Genomic DNA, 19,993 nt, shown 5'->3' with positions numbered 1-19,993 from the left:
AGAATACCAGAATGCCAGAATTTGCAATGATTTGGGCATAGTCCAAACAACACTAAAAGATACCAGATCAAATTTCTCTTCATCTATGAAAACTGATCAGTACTAATAATAGTGAACGAATCAAAACTAACAAAAAGTATGGATGAAATAATGTACGGAATGATGAATTGATCTGAATATTAATAATGTGATCCACTATAAAAAAGTACAGTAATCGTTTTGTATATGAAACATATTTAATCACATATCATAATTTTAAAAATTCTAATCATGTATTACAATTCTAAAAATTATTATTTCTGTGCACTATATTTTTACTCATAAATATGATTCATATTAGAATTTATGATAAATTGCAAAATTAGCTTCATCTGCAAGAATCGTTAAATAATTAAAATAAGATGTAACGGGGTCCTCAAATCAAGCCTTGCGGCATTCTTAATTTATTCATTCACTTCGACAAGGCAGCTGATCGTCATCATCGTTTAAGGTAATGATTTTTGTTCTTACTGATTAAATAGAATAGAAAGCGTTTATAAATAAATTTGCTTATTTTAAGTGTTTTGCTAGAGCAGCGATGTACACTTTATGCGGCTAACAAATATATTTATATATGTTAAATTAGTTAAGGAATTGAATGAAGATGGCAAACTTTTGATGAAATTGAAGATATATAGTACCATATAGTAATTAATGTTTTTATTAAACTTTATAAATTAGCCAGATATAACCTGTATTTTAATTGTATTTTTCATACATTTTATATGTAATGTATTGTTGTATTATTATAGATTTCATAAAGATACAATTTTGTAGTATATTTCAGTAATGTACATGACGTATTAAATTCAGAAATTAATTAAATTATTATAAACTTACTTGTACATTCACTTATATTAGTAGTAATATTAATAAACTTAATTTAATATACTTTCTTTAATTATAATTTTTTGAATTGTTTATAAAGATATTCTTTATATTTGTCTTATAATTGAAATCCATCAAACTTCTGAATTAATTTTTATGGATATTTTAATGTGAGATTTTGTATGTTTGATTGTAGAATGTATTTAATTCAAATTTTGATGTAACAGGTATTTTTAATTATAGTCTAGTTATTTAAGATATTTTTAGAATTTAAAATATAAGTATTTAAATAATTTTAATTAAATTTATAACAAATATTAAAAATAAACAATTAAATGATATATTTATGAGGTAATTTTAATATATGAGGTGAGCTAAACTTATTTTTCAATTGAGCTAAACGTAATTTATTTTTTAATTTTAATATATGAGGTAAGCTAAATTTATGAATTACTGTTTGTATTGTGCATATGTTAATTATATATTAAAATCTGTACATTTTATATTAAATTTTCAATCATTACCTGTTATCTTTTATCAGTAATCCAATGCAATATTGTGCTACTCATATGCCATATGCAAAAATGATAAAAAGTCGAATATTACCTATTCTCAATGTTTGATTGTAGAATGTATTTAATTCAAATTTTGATGTAACAGGTATTTTTAATTATAGTCTAGTTATTTAAGATATTTTTAGAATTTAAAATATAAGTATTTAAATAATTTTAATTAAATTTATAACAAATATTAAAAATAAACAATTAAATGATATATTTATGAGGTAATTTTAATATATGAGGTGAGCTAAACTTATTTTTCAATTGAGCTAAACGTAATTTATTTTTTAATTTTAATATATGAGGTAAGCTAAATTTATGAATTACTGTTTGTATTGTGCATATGTTAATTATATATTAAAATCTGTACATTTTATATTAAATTTTCAATCATTACCTGTTATCTTTTATCAGTAATCCAATGCAATATTGTGCTACTCATATGCCATATGCAAAAATGATAAAAAGTCGAATATTACCTATTCTCACGCAATGAAAACTATGCTTGATTGCTTTACAAAGGTGCACGACCGGTAATTTGTAGTAATAACGAAGATCGGATATCTTTTCAATATCGTGTAATGTTCAGTGTTATTTTATTAATACAAAACACGCATTAATTGCATGTAGATATCTGATCAAAAGTTATTTAGATCGCGGTACATTAAGTAATTCACAGCGCAAATGTTAGAAAACGTAGTTGATTAAGTTTTGTAAAGAAAAATGTTGAACTTGGAAAAATATTTGGGTTGCGTGTGAGGTTTAATTTGTGGTAAAATATTATTTCTGACGAAATGCAACTTCATTATAAGAATTATTAAAAATAACCCAATAAAAAAATTAAGTTTATTTAATGGAACTGCCCCAGTTCGTATATAGTTTTTCAGCGCTTTTTCTCAATATAATTTTCAGTCTTGAAGGAGAAAATTAGAAAAAGATTTCTATCGGTAACGACAAAAAGCCAAAAACAGAGATCTCATTTTCATCTATTAAATAAATATGTATCTCATTGCTCCCATATTTTTTGTCAGTATTGTTATTGTTTCACTATAAAACACTTATTACACCATAAAAAATAATTGCCAATTTGAAAAAAGCAATTCCAACTTTAGTTATATCTGTATGTTTTGGAGTGCGTATTACATATAGAATATGCCTATTTAAAATTATTCTTCACGATTTCTAGATATAGAAGCTCGTACAAATTTTGTTGTAGGAACTACTACCTTACTAATTTCTCTTAGTTTTAGTATGTATACTAAAGGACTTTTCAAAATTTAAATTATTATAGTTGTTTGAAGAGAGCAATCTACTTTGTTTCCTTCTCCAGCCAAACTTTAAACGTTTCTTTTGATACGATACCCACGATTTCCCCAATTCTTACTGAACGGATTTACTTGAAACTTCCCCAAACTTATCTTTATTGACTACGTTTGTGTTCGAATTCCGATAAAAAAAATTTAGTTTTCAGATGGTCGCTATTTTGTGAAAAAGCATTGTTTAACTTGTCTGTACCACATTTGATAGCGACATTATTCTAATCTAGATTAATAAAATGTATAAAAATTTATTTTCCGAATATTTGGAGAGCTAAAATCATGGGTATGGTTAGATGCCAATTTTTTGAGACACCCCACATCATCAGCTCCAAGAATTAAAACTTTATAACTATTTTTTATATTCGAAAAACAATAATTTGTAGAAAAGAATAGTAAAAAAAATTAAAAGAATAGCCTTTCAAAAATCGCATAAAATTCATGCCATTAGAACTAGAATACCCTCTTAGAAGTAAAAGAAATCAGTAGATTTATTGAAGTTATTTTTAACTTCCGTAGGGTAAGTTATAGTAATCGCAAAAAAATCGAAAATGAAAATTTTAATGTATTTTCACGTTTCAAAGGTTTCTGAACATTTTGGCATACCTTAGAAAAAATTCATGTATGTGTGTGTGTATATTCGGATACAAATTTTCGTCGACGATTTCGGGAACACGGTTCAAACAATTTCAATAATTCAAAAAACATTCGATTCCTATTGATATGGTAACGTGCTGATTAGTTTTTGGCAAATGCAGGTTTAGCCGTGTCAAAGATACGGGGTAAAAAGTGCCAAAAAATGTTGCCAAAAATTAACAATTGGTTTTTCAATATTAAATTCAATGACATTCTATGAAAAAAGTAAAAAAAAAATGCCATTCGGCGGTCAAAAATGATCTTTAAACATATGTACTTCAAATTAACAGATATTTTATAGTGATTTTAATAATGAGCACATATTTTGTTTACATTCCTGTGGGTTCCGTACCGTTTATCCGTTAGAGTGCAGTGCAGCGCTTACACGCTTTGATATTTCTTCTCTAAATAGCCAAAAAGCACGATTGCGCTGAATAAAAGTACAAAATTTTCAAAAATTTTCAAAATATAAAAGAAATTATTCAAAAAACTTGATTTTTTAAAAAAATTTCAAAAGTCAAAAATCAAATCCTTTTAAAGTTTTAAAAAAATGTTGAAGCTTTTTTTTTAATTTGAATTTTTGGTACGGACAGTTCCAGAAATTTGCCTTAAGGCACGATGCCGTGCACCACTAGCTTTTTATAAAATTTGATAACCTATGTATATCAACAATTATATTTCTATAAAGTCAAATAAGCCCAGCGAACTTGATAACAAAGCGCTCAATTTGCTTTCATTAATAGTTTATCAAATTAAAATTTCCATAAAAAAAATCGTATTATTTTATCGGAAAAGCAATTCGAATCCTTTATCTGGTACGCGTATTCATTTCACGTGTACATTGGACGTGGTAACAAGCTAATGACGGCAGGCGTCGGCCAGTCTGCGTGCCCCTCGCCGCCGTATCGTCGGGCCGACCAGGCGCGATGCCAAGGGCTACGTCGCCAACGCAAAAATTATTATATCAAATGCTTTCAACGGGGTATCACATACGGCTTTTTATGGACAAAACCAGACAAGCATTTAGGAACCGGAATCGGTGATAAATTAAACATGTTACATAATGTATGAACAAATTATGTTCGATCGGGTCTCCAAGTTTTTATAAACACCACCGATGAAAAGACTTCCATTTATAAATTTAGATATACTGCAAATGATAAATGTAAAAATCTCAATTAAGGTTTTAAATTTTTTAAAATAAAAAATCCGATTATGGTCGACTTATCCAAAATTATAAAGTTAAATACCTGTTAAGCGGTTAAGGGCGACAGGACTTGTTTCAGAGGTCCCGGGTTCGATACCCACTTCGAGCAGCCTGTTGTTAGGCAGCAGTGACAACGATTTTCACTTGGAAATATAGATTTTTTTTCTTTTTTTTTTGTCAATCAAAACTTTAATTCAAGTGAAATATAGATAGCAATATGTTTCCAAGTGAAAATAGCCCTTGTCCGGCATTGCTGCACGAATAAAAAGTCAGCCCTATTAGATTAATTCTAATAACAAAAAATCATCAAATATGGATGGAAAAACCATTGGGTTATCATCTAAGAAATACGAAGTAAGGAGAAGTTTCAGCCCAACAGCTAATAGGACGTAAGGTTCTGATTGCTGTTAAAAAAAATATATAAAAAAAATTCCTGCGACTGTGTGATGTGCACTCTTAAATAAAATAGTCTAAGAACATGAATAAAAATGAAATGATTTAAACAAACTAATGGGCATGACATTGCGTCTCAAGAAAAATTGTTGGAACTTCCCGTTCGGTAATTAAACATTTGAGAAATAAATATAATAAATCATCAATATAATTAGTAATAACAATTGTTTTAGATATTTGAAAATAATTATTATAAATACTCTAAATTTTATCGTCGTATTTCATACATCTAATTTAATATAAGTGCTCATATTTAAGCGACGATTTTGTCTATGTATCCCTACAAACAAACAAAATTTAATCATTTTTTCACATCATCGACGCAACACTTTGAACACTTTGTGTGTTCAAATGCTTCTTGAATCACTCTAATCGGATGCACAGTTCTCTTAAAACTGGTTGTTTTTGCACTTTTTGGTCCGTATTTCCGAAACGGCTAGACCTGTCCTTGTCAAGGGGGAGTCCACTAATCAGGTGAGCAAGTTTTTAAAGATTTTTGGACCCTCCTCCCCCTTAGCGATACATGGTGATATTCAAAATTATTCCCCCTCCCCCACCAATCACTTGTATTTTTAGATACGTGATAAAACTGTAAAATTTGATTATTTTTTTAAGTGTTTGAATTTTATTTTAAAAAAAATCAGTTAAAAAATAATTACACGTCCAAATATCTATGACGCCATTCTTATTGTTTAGGTGAATTATCTACACATTTCGGAAAGTTTATGCAACTTGTCGTAAGGTAGCAGGCCACTTACAACTGCTTATTTATGCAGCAAAATATCCGAAAAATATTCCAAAAATGTTGAAATTTGAAATAGAACAACCAAGTTTTTCATTTCATAGTGCTTATATAGAAAAAATAACTAAATTAATTTGCATTTGCAATGCATATTGCATTTGAATTCTTATGATGAACAACAATTGAGATAAACTCGTTGAATATCATTGAAGAGGTATGAAAAAGCAGGTAATTTACATAAAAACAAGCTTATACTAAGAAATTATAGAAAAACGGCTGTTTTTTGCACAATTATAGAAAATGAAATAAAAACATTAAATTTATTTCATGAAATAAAAACATTAAACTTGTTTTCGTTATAAATTAATCGTTATATAGCAAATATTAATGAGAATTAATTGCTTGTTCTTCTGATAGTCAATTGAATTATAATTAAGGGGGGCGATACATGTAACAAGAAAAAAAAAATCGATTTTTTTTTTTCATAAATCGTTACAATAACATCTCAAAAATATGCCTGTAAATATTCAAAACAAAATTATCATTATTTATACAATAAAAACTCATTTAAGTGCCACGCCTCACTCTCGGTTGAGCTCTCCTCGAGTGAAGACCTATCGTTCATTATATACTGTGAAGTATTATTTTTCTAAAAAGTGATTTTTATTTTTCGGTTAAAGTGAAGTTTATCTACTAAGTGATATAGCAGACATTTATTATAAGTTTTTTCTTTGTTTTTATTTACAATGCTCCTTCGGAAGGGAGCAAATCTTTAATTCCGCCATTGGTTCAAACCAATCAAATATTATGTGACGAATCAACTACGAATTCAGCTTTTGTTCAAAATCATTTAAACAACATTAATAGTTGCGATGCGCCAGCAATTATCGACTTAACAGTTCAATCAAATTCGTCTATGAACGCAATTCAATCAACATCGGCAATGGACTCAACTTCATCAATAACAGCTATGGACTCAACTCCATCAACAACAGCTACGGACTCGACTGATACATTAGACTCAAACCCTAATCCCTGGCAGGAAGTTCATCACGGCTTTAAAAGAAGACGAACGGGCAATATAATTAATGATAATATCAAAACAACTAATAGATTTAGCGCCCTGTATACTAATGAATCATCTATGAATCAGAATGACAATTCACCTAACATTCCAATAAAAAAAGACATTCCTCCAATATTTATCTATGGTGTGAGAAACTATGCACAAATGATCGGAAGTATTAATTCTATTTTAAATTCAAACCAGTTTTCGTCAAAAACAATGGCGGACAACAGTGTCAAAATTAATGTGATAGATAGCGACTGTTATAGGAATTTAATACACTACTTACGTGAAACTAGAGTAGTCTTTCATACATATCAGATAAAATCAGAACGAGCGTACAGAGTCGTACTCAAGTATATTCACCGTACTACCAATATCGCAGATATTAAATCCGAAATCGAAAAAAAAGGACACAAAGTACGAAGTATAATAAATGTTATTCACCCAAAAAGCAAAGAACCACTCAATATGTTTTATATTGACTTAGAGCCATCTAACAACAATTCAGCAATATTCAAGGTAAACAAAATTTTCAATCAAATTATTCATTTTGAGAATCCATTAAAGCCTTCCAAAATTATACAATGTGGAAGATGCCAAATGTATGGTCACTCCAAATCCTATTGTAACCGGCCCGTTGTTTGTCTAAGATGCGGTGGACCACATATATATCAACTCTGCACTAAAGCTAAAGAAGCTCCGGGCACGTGCTATTTTTGTGGCGGCCCCCATAACTCTAATTACTCTAAATGTGAATACTATCAAAGTCTTGTTAATAAGAACAATAAATTTAATACCGTAACTGAATTTAATTCTAATCCTAGTTCAGCTCTGCACAAGCCCGAACGCAGCTTACCTCAGGTAAACAAACCTTTATATTCTCAGCACTTGAGTTATTCACAGGCGGTTAGGCAACAACAATCTATGAATCATTACGAAGACAATATCAAGCCAACAATACATTATCAGTTATACTAAATGAATTCAAAACTATGTGTCAGCAACTTATGCAACAGAATAGCATGATAATAAACATGCTTTCTGTATTAGTAAACAAATTCAAATAATGGGTAAATTTATTCGAGTAGCATTATGGAATGCCAATGGGCTATCTCAGCATAAGAACGAAGTAAAAGGTTTTTTAACACATAATAAAATCGATATACTATTAGTGAGCGAGACTCATTTCACCCACTATTCTAATTTTGTCATTCCTTACTACACGACGTATCAAACTCCTCATCCAAGCGGTAATCCACACGGTGGCACTGCAATTATTGTTAAATCAAACATCTCACATTTTCCGATGACAAATTTTAGTAAAATCTACATTCAAGCTACTTCAATAAAAGTGAAATTTTTTTCTTATGATCTAACAATATCTGCAGTTTACTGCCCACCAAGACATAGCATCCAAGACGAACAGTTCCAAACATTTTTTGAAACTCTTGGACCTAAATTTTTTATCGGTGGTGACTTCAATAGCAAACATCCGTATTGGGGCTCTCGACTAGTGAATCCTAAAGGCAGAGTATTAAACAATATCATCCAACAGAATAATTTTAATGTAGTTTCTACAGGTTCACCTACTTACTGGCCTAGCGATCCAGCACGTATACCAGATCTATTGGACTTTTTTATTTTTTCTGGAATTAGTGAAACATACGTTGAAGTCGGGCCTAACTATGACCTATCTTCAGACCACTCTCCAGTATTAGCTTCGATAAATTCTACCTATATATCTAAAACTAAATTTCCTGTGCTACACAACAATAGTACCAATTGGAACTTATTTCGGCATACTATAGATGGTAAAATTAGCTTAAACACTAGACTTAAATCTCCTACTGACATAGAGAAAGCTTTGGATGATCTAGTAGAAACTTTACAACACTCAGCTAAATTATCTACCCCTGATCACATTAAAACTAGAAAAGTACCCTCAACCACTTTAGAAATAAGAAGATTAATTTCTGAGAAACGCGTGGCTCGAAGAGTATGGCAACAATCACATTATCCTTCAGATAAGAGAACTTATAATAATATAAGCAATACTCTAAAACGAAAAATTAGAGAATTTAATGAAAGTAATTTTAATAACTACGTTAAAAATCTTAACAGATTCGACAATTCAGTCTGGAGGCCATGCAAGAAAAGACCGACTATTGAAAACTTACCTATCAGAATAAATTCGAGCAATAATTCATGGGCAAGAAGTGAATACGAAAAAGCCGACCTTTTTTCAACTTATTTGTGCTCTGTTTTTTCACCTAACATGTCTAATCCTAATATTCCTTTGCAATTGTCTGCAGATGAATCTATAAGCACCCAGAACTGTTCTACTAAATTCTTCACTGTCAAAAGAGTCTATAGATCTATTCAGACTTTAAAAAACAAAAAGTCTCCTGGAATTGATCAAATTTCTTCAAAAATTTTAAAAGAACTAACTAAAAAGGGATATATTCTCATAACATATATTTTTAACTTCCCGTAGGGTAAGTTATAGTAATCGCAAAAAATCGAAAATGAAAATTTTTATATATCTTTACGTTTCAGAGGTTTCTGAACATTTTGGCATACCTTAGAAAAAATGGATGTATGTGTGTGTGTGTGTGTGTGTGTGTATGTATGTATGTATGTATGTATGTATGTATGTACGTGTGTGTATGTATGTGCGGATACAAATTTTCGTCGACGATTTCGGGAACACGGATCAACCGATTTGAATAATTCAAAAAACATTCGATTCGTATTGATAAGGAGACGTGCTGATTAGTTTTTGGCGAAGGCAGGTCTAGCCGTTCCAAAGATACGGGGCAAAAAGTGCCGAAAACGGTAACTCAGTTTTTAAGAGAACGGAGCGTCCGATTTAAATAATTCAAAAAACATTTTACTTGTATTGACAAGATGAAGAATTGATCAAATTTTCATGAAGGCAGGTCTAACGGTTTCGGAGATCAAATGAAAAAAGTAAAAAAAAATGCCATTTGGCGGTCAAAAATGATCATTAGACATATGCACATCAAATTATCAGATATTTTATAGAGATTTTAACAATAAGTATGAATTTGGTTTACAGTTCTATGGGTTCCGTACCAATGTTTACGCGTTAGGCGGCGACGCGGCGATTACGCGCTTTGATATTTCGTCTTTATGCAGTTAAAGCAGTACGATTGCTTTGAAAAAAAGTTTAGATCTTCCAAAATATGTCACAATAAAGAAAATATTTTTTTTTTCAAAAAAAAAAAAAATAAAAATTTTATTTTCAAAAAAAAATTTTTTTTTCGAAAAAAAATTTTTTTTCAAAAAAAAGTAATTTTTTGTCCAATTTATAGTTTCTCAAAAATCTTATTTTTTTAGAGTAATTTTTTTTCAAAATTGTTAATCGTTTTTTAAAAAAAAATAATTTTTGGATACGGGAAGTTCCAGCAATTTGCCTTAAGGCACGATGCCTTAATTGCCTTAAGACAGAATTCCACTTACAGCTAGTTAATTCTATCATTAGGCTCAATTATTGGCCATCAGCTTTCAAAACTGCTGTTATTAAAATGGTTCCAAAAGTGGGTAAGGATTTAAAAATAGTAAGTTCTTACAGACCTATTAGTCTTTTACCAAATTTATCTAAAGTACTTGAAAGATTGATATTGGAAGACATTCTTGCAGTTAATAATATCATTCCTGCACATCAATTTGGGTTCCGCAAAGGACACTCAACAATCCAGCAGTGCCATAGATTAGTCGACACTATCAACAAAGCATACGAGTCTAAAAAATATTGCTCTGCAGCATTCCTTGACGTAAGTCAAGCCTTTGACAAGGTGTGGCACGAAGGACTTATCTATAAGATACAAAAAATATTGCCAGCATATGCTAAATTTTTTGAATCTTATTTGAGCAATAGACAATTTAAAATCAGAGTAGATATGGCATTAACTCCGCCTAATATTATGAAAGCTGGTGTTCCTCAAGGCAGCGTGCTAGGTCCTTTCCTTTATGTATTGTATACCCACGATTTTCCAACTGGACTTAACTCAACAATAGCAACTTTTGCCGACGATATTGCCATCCTAGCTGTAGATAAGGATCCAATTAGAGCTTCACATAAATTGCAATCCCACCTCAATATTATTGCAGATTGGACAAATGCATGGAAAATTAAAATAAACGAATCCAAATCCCAGCACATATGCTTCACTCTGAGAAAAGATACATGCCCATCAGTATATTTTAACAATGAACTGCTACCGCAGTCTGAATCCGTGAAGTATCTTGGAATTCATCTAGATAGGCGATTGACTTGGAGAACTCATATAAAATATAAAATTCAACAAATTAGATTAAAATCCCAAGAGCTTAACTGGCTTATTGGGAAACAGTCAAAATTGTCTATAGAAAACAAAATACTTATTTATAAGACAATACTCAAACCGATCTGGACATATGGAGCCGAAATATGGGGCAGTGCTTCGAAATCTAATATTGCAATGATTCAAAGAATCCAGTCAAAAACACTTAGGACAATAACAGACGCTCCTTGGTATGTCTCAAATTATATAATTCATAACGATCTTCAAGTTCCATTTGTTCAAGAAGTTATTAATGACAGAAAAAATAATCATTTGTTAAAATTAGAGTTTCACTCGAATGATTTAGTAACATCTTTGCTCAATGTACCGCCAATGAGAAGACTCAAACGAAAATGGCCCACTGATACAACTTAGCACTTATTTGTAAATCTCTCACTGGAGAGATTCGAATACTATAATATTATTTCACATAATTATTCATGTTGTATATTTGTTTGTGTTTGTATAGATGTATATGTATATGTAATTTTTATGTAATGTATGTTTATTTGTAAAACTTAGCATAATAGCTTATAAAAATTTATAATTTTTGATTGCTGTTAATAAATATATATAAAAAAAAAAAAAATAAAGTGCCACGCCTCAACTCGACGCTTGAGTGCTATTGTACTCTTATCTGTTTCTGTGTCAAAACTTTAAACGCGTTTTTCTCAAAACGACATTTTTGAAATTTGCGGGCGTGATAACTCAAAAAGTTCTCAACCGATTCCAATGAAATTTTGCACACATCTACTTTACAGTAATAGCTTCTAGTTAAACCTCAAACATTCCAAAAAATGTTTCAAAAATCAGCCCTTTTACCAAAAAAAACATTGAAAAAAAGGTGAAAAATCTAACTTTTTTTTTCTAAGGTGTGCCAATTTACGATTTTGTGACTTTTTTTATTTTTTTTTGGTTTAACTAGAAGATATATGTTTTATGAACACGTACAAACTAATTTTTTTAAATTCAGATCACCGCACGAAAAGTGAGAACGCCCGCAAATTGATAGCGTTTTCCGAGAGGGTCTTGGCAGATTTATTTTTACGGCAGCCATTTAAAAAAAAAAAATTAAAAAAAAAATTTTTTTGTGTAATTTAATATATAATAAATAACCCTGAAAAAGTTCAAAAAGATTCAATCATTCCTTCCCAGTTTAAAAAGTCCTCAAAAAATGGCAAAAATTAAGGCGATTACATGTATCGCCCCCCTTAATAGAGAAACAAAAACTGATCTATTTTCTGATACATTCACAGGAATAGATTTTGTAATGGTAAAATAAAAGCAAAACAAAAACTATAAACTCAATAATATTCCAGCGCTACAGTTGGTTTTTGTTATATTACAAACATTTCTATTCAAAGGTTTTAAAATATTAATAACGATATGAAAAGTTTTATGTAAAAATACAAAAATAATAGCACTTGTACAAAGGGATTGCTATACGGATTAAAAATACATATATTACGTGAATAATACAAGGGTAGGCGTAGAATTTCCATCAGAACGTTTGCATATAAAACCATAATTTTGCGTCATATAGAAACTCGTATATTATATGGCAGTGGCATAAAGTGTATATTTTCAACATAATACTAAAATCGGTATAAATGAAAATTATAATTAAAATATGTATACATTTACATATCATCTATTATTATAGCTATAATTGATTAATGTACTATATATTGCTTTTAGGTCGAAATTGATAATGACTACAAACCAACCTATTTTTGTAAAATTATTTACATTGTGGCATATTATTTCAAGTGGTCTTCTTTGAAATGTGGAAATTATGTGTGAATTGATTTAAAGATTTATAAAATAAATCTATAAATTTATTTTATAAATCTTTATGTGCATCATTGATCGATTTCAATTATAAAGGACATTAAAGATAATCAACAGAAAATATTTTTAATTTAAATTTTCTACAATATCTTATACTGATAACATAAAAATTCATTACACGGAAGTTTTTGAATCAAAACACCTGTAAGTGTTAAAGATACATCGCAAAAGAAATGTAATCCTAAAATTATGCAAGAATATAAAACGTCTACTAAACTCATGTTCCTCATTCGATGATAAAACGGATTAAACAACTTAACAAACAGGTTCACATATTATTACAAAAAAATTTATTACAAAATTTATTACAAAATCATACTGAAAACCTATTTGTGCACTTGTGAGAAAAAACAAGCAATTTATGGATTTTATAAAAAGCGGCCTTGAGTAACCTGTCGTCAAACATAACGGTTGCATTTATGCAAAATAGCGAAAATAATATACATTTTGTAACACTGTTAAATGAAGCTCATATTTTAATATCTCTAAATTGATCAGAATAGATCAATACTTTTTTTTTTTAAATTTGTCAATGTATAGTCCTTTGTAAAAGTAAATATTTATAGTATCTAATAGCGGGAACTAAATCTCCATTAGAAATTATAAATAAAAAAAGATGAACACATACAAACTATGAATAAGTACAACTGTTCCAGCCAAAAATATATATTATGAAATAAAAATAATGTATGTAATAACTTTAAATCTTCCATTAATGAAGATAAAATGATATATTTTGAGATATTTCTATCATTATCTATAAAAATGTGTTAAATTTAAAATTACGCCCCTAATAAATTAAAATTTATAATAAAAATTAGAATGATTATGACACTTATATGAAGTGTCTTAACGTAAAGACCTACACATGTCGTCCATAGACGACATTCGCATTGAAAACCTTCTTAGAATAAGATTGCGTAGGAGATTACCGTCACAAATAATTTATAAACTAGCTGTAAATGGAATTCTGTCTTAAGGCAATTAAGGCATCGTGCCTTAAGGCAAATTGCTGGAACTTCCCGTACCAAAAATTATTATTTTTTTTAAAAACGATTAACATTTTTGAAAAAAAATTACTTAGAAAAAATAAGATTTTTGGGAAACTATAAATTGGTCAAAAAATTACTTTTTTTTAAAAAAAAATTGATTTTTTTTTTTGAAAAAATATGTTTTCTTTATTTTGACATATTTTGGAAGATCTAAACTTTTTTCAAAGCAATCGTACTGCTTTAACTGCATAAAAACGAAATCTAAAAGCGCGTAAGCGCCGCGTCGCCGTCTAACGCGTAAACATTGGTACGGAACCCATAGGAATGTAAACACAATTTATACTTATTGTTAAAATCTCTATAAAATATCTGATACTTTGATGTGCATATGTCTAATGTTCATTTTTGACCGACAAATCGCATTTTTTTTTAATTTTTTTGTTAGATCTCCGAAACCGCTAGACCTGCCTTCATGAAAATTTGATCAATTTTTCATCTTGTCAATACAAGTAAAATGTTGTTTGAATTATTAAAATCGGACGCTCCGTTCTCTTAAAAACGGAGTTACCGTTTTCGCCACTTTTTGCCCCGTATCTTCGGAACGGCTAGACCTGCCTTCGCCAAAAACTAATCAGCACGTCTCCTTATCAATACGAATGGAATGTTCTTTGAATTATTCAAATCGGTTGATTGGTGTTCCCGAAATCGTCGACGAAAATTTGTATCCGCACATACATACATACATACACACACAACACAAACACATACATCAATTTTTTCTAAGATATGCCAAAATATTCAGAAACCTTTGAAACGTCGAGAAATGCAAAAATTTTCATTTGCGATTTTTTTGCGATTACTATAACTTGCCCTACGGGAAGTTAAAAATATATTCATAAGGTAGATATAATTAAAAAATTTCTTCAGATGTTTGTTATATATATTGCTCACTAAGTTGAAACGATAGTTACACACTTTCTTAAAAAAAAATGAAATGAATCCTAATGCAAAATTTTTGATATATAAAATTATAAATAAATATTATTATAATATAAATCATATATTGATTATATAATATTATAATTGATTATTATTATAAATTTTTATTTATGTTTATGGTTCTATCAGCTTTAATAACAGTTTATATTCGTTGTTACTATCGCTGAATGAGAAATTTAAATTTCCATGCAAAATTATAAATGCGCATATGAAATAAGTTAATTTAAAGTGACCGCCATTAACACCATACACAAAATAATTTCTGTCACAATAATAGCAACGTTTGGGAAATATGCTATTATTGTACAGAATATAATAATACTTATAATAATTAAGAAATTTAATTCAGGCACAAAATTCAGAACACACACTCACACATCCATTTTTTTTAAGGTATGCCAAAATGTTCAGAAACCTCTCAAACGTGAAGATATGCAAAAATTTTCATTTTCGATTTTTGGACGATTACTATATCTTACCATACGGGAAGTTAATAATAAAAAAAACTAGGAACATGAAGAAAAACTATATGATAAAATATTTCATCCACAGAACTCCAGACAACGACATGTACGAGACAACTTTTTCAAATAAACTTTGGAATGGTTGGAAATGACCTCGGGTGTTCAGTGGAAATTGCAAGACGGAAACATGATTTTTCCGCCTAAATGAATTGCAGTCAGTTAAACTCTATCAAGGTTTTTCCGGTTGGCAGCAACTCTTATATCCTTAATCTCCGTCATGTTAGAGAAGACGACGTAGGTAATTTACTGCTCCAAAAAATTCGTCATTCCAATTAGATACAGTTTTAGACATCAAATTTCGTGGCAATTTTATGTAATGGGCGCCAAGTAATATTATAAAATATTTTATATCCTTAATTTTAGTTTTATTACTGGAGGTAAGTAATTACTACAGGTGATTTGCTATTAAATATTGTCATTCAAATCGTCAGAGGTCATACAAATTTTATGGTATGCTAAATAATGTATGTGCACTGTGAAGTAGTTTCTTTATTATTAATAGAAGTGTAATATTTTTCAAGCTTTAAAATAATAATTTTAAACCAATTTTTCTTAAGATGATAATCTTGATCCAATAGTTCAAGGTAATAATTTTGAACAATTTTAAAAACTTGAAAACTGTTCGAGAAATATCATTTGTTATTTTTCTTCCTTAAAAAGATTTACGTCGTTATTCAAATTTATTTTATTTATTTAATTATATAATTTGAAAATAATTTATTTTGTATTGCTTCCAATGATTGAATGATTTTAATTATCGTCAACGTCATAGATTGATTGTTCTATCAAATGAAATTTTGACTGATATTTTCTGATTAATAAACAAGGTCTTTGTTTGATAAACTTTCAGATATATGTAATTAAGGAAAAATATTTTTAGAATAAAGTGAATATATTAATGATAATATATTTATTATTCAAAAAGGGTATAATAACTAAATAAAATGTAACTAGTGGTGCATGACATTGCGCCTTAAGGCAAATTGCTGGAACTTCCGTAAATTAATGAATATTCGAGAAATTATTATTCGTATTTTATAAACAAAATATACAAGCTTATAAAAATATAAATTGGAGGATAACGTTTACATTAGTTTACATAAAAAGTAAATAAACAAACCTTAATAAAGCAGAATTAGGAACAAGGATCATATTTTGTATTTCTAAGAGTTATATAAACTGAAATGCAAATTTCAAGTATATAAGAGAATATCCAAATTTTATCTAGAATTAGAATTAAAATTCGAATCATTTTTGATATTAAAAAGAATCCGGAAACGAGGATGAAAAATTTGTATCCATACATACACGCACACACACACCCACACACATACATACACACATCCAGTCTGGGATGCAGAAAGGCATTTCCTTCGCAATAGAACAAAAAAGAAAAAGAAAAAAAAACATACACACATACATACATTCATTTTTTCTAAGATATGCCAAAGTGTTCAGAACCTCTGAAACGTAAAGATATGCAAAAATTTTCATTTTCGATTTTAGGACAATTTCAATAATAACCCTTACCCTTACCCTAAGGAAAATTAATTACTGTGCTGTGCTATTATTTAATATAAGTATTTTACGATCAAATTTTCTAATAAATTTCAGTAAAATACAAAATGTATTACCAATTGTATTGTCTGTATAGTGATTATTAGCATTTAGGAGTTAATTATTAATAAAATAAATGAATGAATAAAATTTATACCTACTAAATTATTAGGTATCAATAATGTAAAATTGAACAATAAGTTAATCATCACAAAATAATTAACTCATTAAATACAAACTTAAATATGAACTTAATATATGAAAAAGATCTATTATATATTTATAGAAAATTAACATTTTTTGATACTTTTGAAACTTGCAAATTGAGTTAAATATAGTTCCAATAAATTAGACTTAAAATAATCACTTTAAATATTAGAAAAACCGCTAATAAATGCATAATAGCACAAAGCTTACTCTTCAAATTGTTGAATAATAATGAAATATTTACACATTTATTTTTATTCTTGTAATTCAATTACCATAAAAATTGTCCCGACAACATTAATTCGGTTTGCATTTTTATATGCTTTTTCATACCCAAATACTGATAAAGTTAATTAGAGGAATCCTTCCGGGTGCGTTATTTCGCGAATAAAGCGGCCACCCTTTAATCAAGTTACGCATAGAAAAACACGAGGGTTTTACATTTTGGCTTTGAAACATCATTCAAGCAAAATAATTAGATAAGTGGATGTTATTTCTCATAATAACGTAGGGTGCTATATTTTGTGTCAACACACGTTGAATGTACGAGTCTGGAAGAAAAATATATGGTAGGAAAAACGAAATTGATTGAGGTGCTTGCCTCGACATGAAACTTAAAGGGTATTATATTTTTGAGAGATATGAGAAAAGTTTACATTTTACACAAAGTCATAGTCGTTTGCGTATACTAAAAGTTGAAACAAATGAAATTAGAGTGTAGACTTTCAAATCTTAATTTATTTCCTGAAATTAAACAGCAATCATAACTTCTATGAATGGATTATTTAACTTCACCGATTTTATTTAAAGATCGCAACCCAAACAGTTGTCTCATGTGATAAATTTTAATTATTACAGTATTTGTAGTAGTGATACCTAATGATGCAGCAATGCCTAGGTAAGATTTGTTTTTGGTTGGTAACATATTGTGATCTATATTTACTACCTATATTGAAGTTATTCGCTATCTATACTAACCGATGTCACTACTGCTTGAGGTCAGGCTGCTCCAGGCAAGTATCGAACCTGGAACCTTTGATTCAAATCTCATCGCTCTAGCCACTTACCTAAGAAAAAAAAACCTTTTAATTTTAAAACACGTAATAGAAAAAATCAAAAAAATCAAAATAATTTAAAAATCAATAATAATTCAACGGTAACAATTTACTATTTATGTGCCTTGGCCACGTAACCATGATTTATTCAATTAAAATTTATATCAACAAAAGCATTTATTCTTTTTTTATGCACAATATTTGTCTTAAACACTATCGACAAATACAAATGCTGGATAATTTAATCTTTTTTCAAATTTTTTATGATTATCAGTATTTTTATTCCTAAGATGTAATGTGCTAAACTGCTAACTATTTAGTTTTTAAAGATTGTATTTTTCTTATTTGTGAGTTTGCAATAACAATTTTGAAATATTTTTAGAACCCCTTTAAAAATCTTTTGAATAATATATTAATAATAATTTAATTTAATAAACGTTTTTTTCAAATTTATTCTCATGAATTTTTAAGAAAATTATAAGAAGACATAAATATTTTAAGATATTAATTTATTTCGTGGATATATTTTATATATCTTATACTGGGTTAAAAGAGAAGCAATTCTAACTAAGAATTTTTTAATTAATTTCAAGCTTAACAAATTATCAAATATTTAAAAACATAAAATTTTTGCGTCTGTTAGTAAGCAAATAGACAACTAATTTAAACTTTACAATAAACACTTATTGTTCTATTAGAACTTTTTAATAATAATAATAGTATTAATCACTGTACTTATGCAGGAACTTAATATTAAATATATAAATTTTAAAAAAAAACAGAACAACTGGACCTGAATCAGAGGTCTCGGGTTCGATCCCGCTTCGAGCAGCCCGCTGTGAAGCAATAGTTGTCATAAAACGGTTGTCATAAAGCAATAATGTCAATGTTAAGTAAGCAATATGTTTCCAAGTTAAAATAGCCCTGATGCGGCACTGCTGCATCAATAAATATTCGCCATATTATAAAAATTGTAGTAATGATCCATCACACAGAGATGGGACAACTATTTGGGTTTTGCCATCTGCAGAACCGATCAGTATTAAGTCAAATAAGGCCAACAGCTTATAGGACTCTTAAGTTCTCATATCAATAATAAAAATATTAATAATAAAAAATATAATTTCAATAATATGATTAGCAAAACAAGAAGAATAAATAAAAATTTAACCACTAATTGTTTCCTATGATTTCTAAATCTTGCCCATTATACTTCCTATTTCTGTAACTTACGGATCTAAAGGAACACAAGTTTAGATAGAAATAGCATTCTAGTACAAAATAACATTTAGAGAAATCATGTTCATGTATGTTAAATTGTAATTACATTCCAGTACAATTGAGACGCAACTGTGTAAACGTAAACCGTTCTCCGTGACGTCTGTGTCGTTTCATATTAGCACGCGACATCTATTTTAGTGAAGTTTACAAAACATTCGAGCGAGGATAATATGTAGAACAAACTACGGTTTGGAATTTCAAATGCTCCGAAATGATTCGAACTCGAGATGGAGATAAAATTGGTTATTAATTTATGCATTGTGAATTTGATAGATTATAATAATTCTCAAGATGCTGAAAGCATTTGAATATATTTGAATTTGGTTTGTAC

General features: G+C 29.0%; 1 protein-coding gene across 1 annotated transcript in view; it reads right to left on the bottom strand.

The window, feature by feature from the left end:
• LOC113374069 (centaurin-gamma-1A-like) overlaps window positions 1-19,993 on the bottom strand; it is a gene marked incomplete at its 3' end in the record, with an annotated part of 550,258 nt that overhangs the window by 524,553 nt on the left and 5,712 nt on the right.

The sequence above is a fragment of the Ctenocephalides felis genome, unplaced genomic scaffold (assembly GCF_003426905.1).
Source record: "Ctenocephalides felis isolate EL2017-DRISC unplaced genomic scaffold, ASM342690v1 CF-g0.4_SCAFFOLD_01604, whole genome shotgun sequence".
NCBI lineage: Eukaryota > Metazoa > Arthropoda > Insecta > Siphonaptera > Pulicidae > Ctenocephalides > Ctenocephalides felis.
Note: the sequence above shows the minus strand (reverse complement) of the source record. Positions and strands in the feature narration are given on the sequence as shown.